This window comes from Lethenteron reissneri, chromosome 6 (assembly GCF_015708825.2).
Source record: "Lethenteron reissneri isolate LAM-NWPU_2019-01 chromosome 6, ASM1570882v1, whole genome shotgun sequence".
NCBI classification, from domain to species: domain Eukaryota; kingdom Metazoa; phylum Chordata; class Hyperoartia; order Petromyzontiformes; family Petromyzontidae; genus Lethenteron; species Lethenteron reissneri.
Genome location: NC_083784.1, coordinates 9,560,708 through 9,567,371, shown reverse-complemented (window position 1 = coordinate 9,567,371; position 6,664 = coordinate 9,560,708).

The following is a 6,664-nucleotide window of genomic DNA, read 5'->3' as shown; positions in this document are numbered from 1 at the left end:
CCAGTTCAGTTTCATTTATTTGGAATAACCCTGTGAGCCATTCGGCTCTTGATTCGTTTACAACCGCAACAAAGAATAAAATTACAAGAAACATTAAAAATTTACTATACGCAAATTGAAACATCCCCTACAAAAACAATAAAATCTTCCAGAAAAAGCACCATTTGTTTATGCTGCGTAGAAAAATGTGCAAAAAAATCCCATTTTGATGTTAGATCACAATAACAATCATAATACAATGTAGATTCTAATTTTACGTATAACTCTATACTACATCAAAAAATCGGGATAAACTAAACCTTTCTAGAAATTACTAAAATGATGCTATAAAAACAATGTAACAGTGATCATGAGAAATGTGATTGAAAGTTTACAATAGCCACATACATAACATATATTACTAAACCAGGCATCCTTCGCTAGCTGCATGAGTCAATCCATAATAGCAGGAGTAACAATAGTAGTAGCAGCACACTATAATCAAAATACATGATAATTTTTCGCATTGGTCATCTATAGCTATAGATTTGATTTCAGGCCACTGAATAGCAGTGGCAGCTAGTGGTGTACAACTCCTCTAGAACAGTTTTGAGTGAAGATCTCACAGGTAGTGATCCAAGCTGGAGTTTATTTGCGATAGCATTCCAGACCCTGGGGGCATCAATAGCAAAGGCCCTTCCTCCAGTATTTGTACGGCAATAAGGAATGCGAAGCTGGTAAATGAGCGGAGATCTTAGCTTATATTTGTTTTCCGAAACAATAAGGAGATCCAGCAGGTAATCTGCGGATTTTTTTGCAGTATGAACACAAGTGTGATGTAGCAGGGCCACAGTGCAACTGATGAGTTTCAATCAGAGACCAGTATTAACACACGTGTAATGTAGTAGGGCCACAGTGCAACTGATGAGTTCCGATGGGTGCGAAACCAGTATGAACACAAGTGTGATGTCGCAGGGCCACAGTATAACTGATGAATCCCAATGAGAGTGAGACCAATATTAACACCAGTGTAATGTATCAAAGCCACGGTGTAACTGATGATTATCAATGAGAGGGAAACCAGTATTAACACAAGTGTGATGTAGGAGAGCTACGGTGTAGCTGATGAATCCAAATGTTAGCGAAACCAGTACGAACACAAGTGTAATGTAGCAGCGCTGCAGGGCAACTGATGAGTCCCGATTAAGCGAAACGGAATGAACAATAGTGTGATGTAGCTGGTCCCATAGTGTCACTGATGAATCCCAATGAAACCACTAACGCCATGGTTGACTGAAAGTGGGCAAACAGCCTTGCTCAGGATTCCCAATAGAGATGTAACACTTCGTTATAAACTACTTACATAACAACAGTTTCACTTAAATGTTTAATTTACAATGTAAAATACATATCATTCAACAAAATAGAGCAAAACAGTATAGACTCTTCTGATAGCAGGGTATTAACCTTCGAGACAAATAAAAACAACCCCAATACTTTACCTGTGAATTAAAAATTTTGAATAAAAAAAATACGTAACTTTAACTTGGAAGGTACTCTATCTGGTATATAGATAAAGTTATATATTTTGGAATATCCATAACAGAGTTGTTTTGGGGTTAGGTCGCGTAAATATAAATGTGTTGTTAAACCCGCCACCATCCGACACAGACAATGAATTAGTGAGGTTTGACACGCAAACAGAACATGCCAATTCGTTACTAGCACAGCACACCGGTGTGTCGGAGAGCAAATCCACAACATTTACACCGTTTGGATTATACAAATGGCGAGATGAACATCGCTCAGCTATAATCGCCAGTCTCGTGGGAACAGGTCCAGTGTCAATGCACCGTTCAATATCGCTCGGCCTCCACTACGGCCTCCACCACGACCTCCACCACGGTCTCCACCACGACCTCCACCACGGTCTCCACCACGGTTCCGACGTGCCACGTCTGTCCAGCGCAGACGTAAACCCTCGCATCGCGCCGTCGCTCAAATTCAGTTTGACCCAAGTCCACAACCGTTTACAGACGAGGAAGAAAAAAATCATGCGTACTCATGGATTACACGTGTAAAGTAGTAACTCGGCGGGAGACGTCTTGACGGGTAGCACACTCTTTATTTTCACCAACTTGTAGTTACACGGATGACTAACACCCACTTCGTTGCACGGGTGACTAACACCCACTTAGCTACTCGGGTGACTCACACCCACTTCGTTGCACGGGTGACTAACACCCACTTAGCTACTCGGGTGACTCACACCCACTCAGCTACACGGGTGACTATCACCCACTTCGTCGCACGGGTGACTGACACCCACTTAGTTACTCGGGTGACTCACACCCACTCAGCTACACGGGTGACTAACACCCACTTCGTTGCACGGGTGACTGACACCCACTTAGCTACTCGGGTGACTCACACCCACTCAGCTACACGGGTGACTAATACCCACTCAGCTACACGGGTGACAAACACCCACTCAGCTATACTGACACGGGCTCTTGCGCCCCGTAGCCTTCCGGGACACACCCAGCCGGGGGTGCCCGTCTCGGCTCTGGGTACCACCGTCCCGACCCACACGGGCGTCGGACTACGGGTCCCCCAGTCTCGGCTCCGAGCCACACAGGGCCCCGGTCCTCACAAGGACGGCGGGACTAGGGGTCTCGGGCCACTACCTCCTCCACCCCGTCTTCGGTCTTCAACTGGTTAACACTGACCACGAGTGCTCTCGCGCGTCTCCCTTTATACCCCTCCTGCGGACGTCGCTGAGAGCACCCACTTATCTGACCAATCACTGCGCACTCGCTACGATCCTCTTTTCCCAGCTTGTGTGAGCGCGCCTTACCACCGGCGCGCGCGTCCATGCCACGCCCACATCGCGTGCCCAACCCCGCGCCCCGTGATCCATCACTGTCGGCGCACGTCAATACCACCACTACACACGTAACGCTTTCTAATAATGTGATTTTGTGACTTTACCGAAAGAACCAAAGAGTAATGTGTGTACGTGTTTACTTGTGTGTGTACGTGTGTGTAGGTGTGTGTGTACGTGTGTGTCGTAGTCATCTCGGTCAGTCGACCCGTGGCACCTGGGTCTGCCCCTTGACCTCCTGCCAGCGGGCGTTCGACACTTCACGTGGCCTCAAGGTGCACTTGGCCTGGCACAAGCGTCGTGGTGACGTCACCGCCACTTAGTGGCGAATGGCGGTTGTTGTTTTTGTACGTGTGTGTAGGTGTGTGTGTAGATGTGTGTGTAGGTGTGTGTGTAGGTGTGTGTGTACGTGTGTGTAGGTGTGTGTAGATGTGTGTGTAGGTGTGTGTGTAGGTGTGTGTGTACGTGTGTGTAGGTGTGTGTAGATGTGTGTGTAGGTGTGTGTGTAGGTGTGTGTGTACGTGCGTGTAGGTGTGTGTGTAGGTGTGTGTGTACGTGCGTGTAGGTGTGTGTGTACGTGCGTGTAGGTGTGTGTGTAGGTGTGTGAGTAGGTGTGTGTGTACGTGTGTGTAGGTGTGTGTGTACGTGTGTGTAGGTGTGTGTGTAGGTGTGTGTGTACGTGCGTGTAGGTGTGTGTAGCGGTTAGGGAGCTGCGCTACGAACCTGGCGACCCGGGTTCGATTCCCGCTCACGGTCAACACCAGTGACGATTATCTGAACCGGTCCTGGGTCTCCCCTAGGTCGACTCAGCTTCAAATGAGTACCTGGTGCGATGTGTAAACATCACCACTAGGGAGACAAAGGCGGCCGGGCGTGGTGTTGGCCACCCACCCCCTCGTGTGCCATGCCGGCCTTTATAGGTGCTCACTAACAGAAATTGCCCCTACAGTCTGTTAAGGCTACACGGGGGATCTTTGTCTTTGTGTGTGTCTAGGTGTTTACGTGTGTGTAGCTGTGTGTGTGTGCGTGTTCTTACAAATGCATAATTAGCGACAGGGGTAGAAATGGGGCGGATCGAGCCGGAACGCACCACGTGTTGGTTGGTGGTGGTGGCAGCAAGTTGGCACAGTCGTGGGTGCAGCTGGCGCATCTACCGTCATCTCAGTCAGCCAACCCATGGCACTTGCTGGGTCTGCCCCGAGGCATCCTGTCAGCGAGCCTTCTACACTTCACGTGGTCGCCTCAAAGTGCACCTGGCCTGGCACAGGCGCCTTGGTGACGTCGCCGTCACTTTGTGGCGAATGGCGGTTGTGTTGGTATTGGTGGGAGGGGACAGGTCCACAGCTCCTTTCACCCGAACCAAACTGCATTCCCTCCTCACCTCACACACCCAGCACTCCGTACGAGGGATTGTTCTAAAAGTGTGCGTGTTCTTAGGTGACATTATACCACCAGATGCAGTTTACTGTGATACCATGCACAACATCGGATGCAGTTGAATATCACGTTCAGGACAAAATGTCATTGAGTGACGGGGAAACGATCACATTTTCACCAAATATCTGACAAAAAGGACATTCCCCATCACACAAATCTGGCCCTCTAACTCTTAACACAAAACAATGTTAATTAATATAGTGTCTAGATGCGGCCACACCTCAATGCGCGTATAGACGCCGCGTGTTTATTTAATGGGGGGGAGGCAGGCAGTCAAGGGCAGAGGAAATTAAAGGGAATGTCTTGAGCTTGGCCTTGAACAATAACAAGGCGGAGACAACACGGGTGGCTACGGGAAGAGAGTTTCCAGAATGGACGCCATATCGTTTTCTGAAACGTAAGCCATGAACAGGGTCCACAAGAGGGCTTCTTTTATACCCGAGCGTGAGGTTGGTGAAGCGCAAGGATAATTGTGTGATGCCGCCGCCACGAAGCCGTTCGGCAGCCGCCCAATCCCCGACCTCGCCACCACCAAGCAACGGAGCCAACCCCGCGTCCCCCTCACCTCACCTCACATGAACACGCCCGCACGCATTTTCCCCCACCCATAGAGCTGGAAGGGGAGATCACCTGATCGGCCGGTTTTTATCCGAGAAACCCTTATCGGGATTAACTCTCACGGTTTCTGGCGATCAGGGAATTGGACGACCTTCCCCGTGCTACGTTGCGCCGCGGCGCTGCGACCAGCCTTAATATGGTATGGTCGCGGCGTGGGGCATTCGGCCACCGCGGTTGAGGCGCATTTCCCACACACACCCCCCCCCCACGCGTCGACGAGGCCAGCAGGGGAAGGACGGGAAGCATGAGTAGCAGGACCGCAGGGGCTCTTGCGCATAGTCACGGAAGGTTAGGATGGTTGCGCTTGAGTGCGCAGGCACAATTGTTGGGGTGGGTAAATGATTGAGCTGAAGGTATGAATAATCGGGAGGGCGGACGCACGCGGGGAGCCGTGCACAAATTCCCACGGCGCACCTTTGTAATGGACGCCGCCGCATAATCTGCAATAACAAAGGCATGCGTGAGAAAGGAATTAACTTGCGGAACGCCGATTAGCATATCGAAGGCGCACGGTACGTGGGAAGGGGGTAGGGGCCCGAGTCCGGGAATTAGGATAAAAAGGAGCGTAGCAAGGTAGGGGACTCGCTCTCATCACTTCTCTTCAAGAGGCACGCGTGCAAGTCGGCTCCCAGCTCTGCCCTCCGGACGTCCGCGTGACGTGTCCCGACGGCATAGAGGAAAAGCCACAGGACGCCGAATACTTTGACCCGTGAGTAGCAAGGTGACAGGGTATCGTAAGCCGATAAATAGGGAATAGGTCCAGGGGAAAGAGGATAGGCCAGCCTCGTCGACTCACTGATTCAACATTAATTACCAGGTAGCAGATAATAAATCATTAATAGCGAAGCGTGGCCTCGCGTGATCTTGTCGAGCAGTGTGAGCGTGTGGGTGCGCGTGTGTACACAGTGGTTCGCCACGTGAGTGAGCGCTGCGCGGAGCTGAGCGCGTGGGTGAGCGTGTGTACACAGTGGTTCGCCACGTGAGTGAGCGCTGCGCGGAGCTGAGCGCGTGGGTGAGCGCGTGTACACAGTGATTCTGTAGTGCTGCGGCTCGCCTCGGGGGAGCGCTGCGCAGAGCGGTGCGAGAGTGGGTGTCGCGTGTGTTCACTCCGTGTGTGATACAGGTGCGCGATCATAACGCGAGTATTCAGTGGTGAGTGAGTGCCGCGGAGAGCTGTGTGCGTGAGTGCGCATACGTTCGTTACGTGTCGGATACGGATGCGCATTGGTAACGTGGTTATTCGACGTGGAGGAGTGCCGCACAGGGCTATAGACGGGCACACGCTCGCAGTGTGCGAGAGCTGTACGTAGCGGTGTAAAGAGGGGGAGTGTGGCGTTTGATTGATGATGCTGTGCGCACGTATGCTCGCAGCGTGAGAGCGCGGCGCGAGGCTGTAACAGTAGGGGCGTCGCGTTCGAATGCCGGCGAAACCGTAGCGGGTAATAGGGAGGTGGGGTAACGTAAACAGAATAGGGGATGCAGGCGGGAGGGACCCCGGGGGCCAACGGCCCCCACAATTGTGTCTTGTGTTTGATTCGTTGTTCTTACCCCGCAGTACCTCCGATTAGCGCGGTTGGCTATGTACGTTCAACATACATACATAATCCAACAGAATTCACAGCGATAGAAGTTGTGTGCGCGGTACCAGGCAGAGTTAATGTCAATGGAACCCACTGCTGCAGAGAGCTATTGAGCAGAGGCGCTGAGCAGCAGCACTGCAGCCAGGGGTAGGGTGTGCCCCGATGC